The sequence below is a fragment of the Triticum dicoccoides genome, chromosome 4B (assembly GCF_002162155.2).
Source record: "Triticum dicoccoides isolate Atlit2015 ecotype Zavitan chromosome 4B, WEW_v2.0, whole genome shotgun sequence".
NCBI classification, from domain to species: Eukaryota; Viridiplantae; Streptophyta; class Magnoliopsida; order Poales; family Poaceae; genus Triticum; species Triticum dicoccoides.
In genome coordinates, this window is record NC_041387.1 from 614,697,059 (window position 1) to 614,700,353 (window position 3,295).

The window sequence follows — 3,295 nt, forward strand, 5'->3', positions numbered from 1 at the left end:
CGCGGGGGCGAGCGGCGGCGGTCGGGGCGACCGGCGGCGGGGCGGGGTCAACGGCGGCCGGCGTTGGCGGGCGGCGGCATGGTAGGCGCCGGCGCGGGAGGCGGCGGGGCATGGAGATGTGCCGCGGGGGCCAGTTGCGGGCCTGGCGGGCCGCGCAGGCGCGGCTGACCCGCGAGACAGGTGGCGGCGTCTCACTGGTCCGGGGCGGCGGCGCGGGACGTCCATCAGGCGGCGGACATGTCCGGGCGCGGTGGGGGTTTCATCCGGCGGTGGAGAGGGACTAGGTTAGGGTTTGGTCTACGCGAAATTTCGGGGAGGGGCACATATTTATAGGTTCTGGGAGCTAGGACAGTCCAAATGAGGAGCAGTTTTCGCCCACACGATCCTGATCGAACGACCGAGAGCATGGAGGGGGTTAAGATGGGTTTTGGGCCACTTTGGAGGGGTGTTGGGCTGCAAAGAGAAGGGGGTTTCGGGCTAACTCGGTTAACCGTTGGAGTATCAAACGACCTCCAAATGGCACGAAACTTGACAAGCGGTCTACCGGTGCTATACCAAGGCCGCTTGGCAAACCTCGGGCCATTCCGAGAAAGTTTAATACCTGCACAGGAAAAGAGGCAGAAGGGGGGCGCCATGGAACATAGGAGTGCCGGATTGCAAAACGAACAACGGGGAAAATGCTCGGATGCATGAGACGAACACGTATGCAATGCAATGCACATGATGACATGACGAAATGCAACACGCAAGCAAATGACATGGCAAAGAAGGCGAATAACTGGCAGACACTTGGCGCAACAAATCCGGGGCATTACAACACTCCTCCACTAACAAGAGATCTCGTCCCGAGATCTTAGGAACGAGACGGAAGAGAAAAGGGGCGAGGAGAAATAAGAACTCAAGAGAAGAAGCAAAGAATCGAGAGCACTCGAGAAGAAGAGAGGAACGACGAGAATGACAAGAATCGAAAGCTCATGAAATCAGATAGACTATGAAACCACTCCAGTTAGAACGAGATAAGAGACGAATAAGACTGAAGGATTTAGGCAGCACTCCGACTGAAACATGGAGGAATAGAACACGAGCTTGAGAGGATGGAATGATAATTGATGAAGACATGACACAAAACCTCCGGAAAGAATTGAAAGAGTTGAATGAAAAGAACTTAGAAGGAAGGGTTGAACGGAGTTGTAGAGAAAATCAACAACGAAAGAATAAGATTGTTGTGGACTTATCCAAAAACAACTCAAAACTTGAAGTGAAATTATGCCACAACCAAAAACTTGAATAGCTGAGAAGAACGAAGAAATACAAAAGTCCACTTCAAAAGAATACGGAGAATTAATTACACTTCGAGATGTGAGAAGAAAAGATACTTGAATTCCTCCAACCAAATCTTGATGAACTCTTGAAGAATGAATTAAATCATGAAGAACCACCATCAAGAACTCCGGTACAAAAAAGAATGATGAGATAGAATGAAGAAAGAAAGCATATAATATTAAGCCTTGCAGTGATTTAGATGGAGGTTTCGACGAAATGGACGAGGAAAATTTGAACTCCGGAAAAGAAAAGATGAAAACACTTGGAACTAGAATTTATTCATCAAGAACAAACTCCAAAGAAAAGGGTTTACTAGACGATGATGAAATAAGAATAAGAATTACGTTATGCTTATCCTCAACCAATTTAATGGGTGATGAGTGGATTTGGCATGCAACTTATTCCTCTTGCAAAGGATTGAAAATGACATATCGCAAACTTGAGAAGGTCTTCATGAACCACCGGTAGGACTGGAAAGAACCACCGTAAGAATTCGAAAATGATTGATGAAAGAGAAAGAATCATGAGAAGGTCTTCATGAACCACTGGTAGGACTGGAAAGAACCACCGTAAGAATTCGAAAATGATTAATGAAAGAGAAAGAATCACCAGGAAGAATTAGCATAACAAATATGCTAGAGGGGATTTAGATGCAAAAGAACAAAGAGACAACGAGCTGATAAAGAATACTTGACAGATACGCCGGGATAAATATAGAACGATAGCTAGAATGATGGCCCCCCGGTGAAAAGAAACGGAAAAACAACTTCTAACATACTCTGGATGGGTAAGAAGAAATATCTGACAAACTTAAATAATTCGAGAGGATTATATGAAGCTAGAACCACAAATCTTTGAGAGAACGGACAAGATTTAGCGGAAAGACTCTTCTTCGGTCTTCAAATGACGACGAGAAACACCACCAAAATTACTAAGGTACTCTGATAGAATGAAAAGGAGGAAGGGTTGAACCAAAAGATGGAAAGAATTTGAAAGCGAACTTGGAGATGGCATCTGACTGATGGAATCCATTCTTACGACACACTTTGAAAAGAATTTGAGAATAACTCCAGGAGAATTAGAAGAGTCAGGTAAGATCCTGGGAAAAGACCTGTGGGTTGGGGCCCACTGAAAGAAACACCGTTGGAAAGGATGTTGAATAGATAGATGATGCACCGGAACAAATGAAATATTTTAATGAGGTGGCAACCTCGACTTGATTGGAACACAAACGAATCTCCTGATATGTCTTGAACACTCCGGAAGGATAAACTGGGGAGAGGCGAACGAGCAGGGAAAACACTTGAGCTGAGTAAAAGAATACGATCAACACCGAAAAACTTGATTTGAGTCCACCGGAGAAGAAAAGAGATGACTAATGTCCATCGAGACGAGAATTCACCGGTTGGAACAATTGCCGAAAGACTGAAGAGGCTCCACACGAATCAAATTGATGCTCAAAACAGACTCAGGCTCCGGGAGGAAGAGGGTGGGAGGGCGGGAAAAACAAAGGCGACTTGGAAGGAATCCACGAATATCTTGAAGAGAAAACGCCGGTTGAAATCATTGAGGAAAGAAAGCAAAGACTTCGCACGAGTAGGATGGATACTCGATTACGAACTCCGGTTCTGAGAAGAAAAAGGGGAGGGCGGGTGGGAAAAGAAGACAACTGAGGACGGGGAAAACCTCGTCGCTGAGAAAGAACTGAGGATTGAACTTGGCAAAGATGAAGAGGCTCGAGTCAACTTGACGAGAAATGCACCGGATGAAAAGAGAAGAGAACTTACGATCGGAAAACCAACTGCGTGATCCTAAAGAAAATTTGAAGGGGGAGAGAAATAATTCAAACACCTACGTCACGATTACTTACCAGAGCGACAAAGGGGCTGAGAAGTAAAAAGAATTCCTACTCTCCGATATAACTAGACTCCGAAAACAGTTTTCTTATAGACTCGACAACGGCCAAACTACA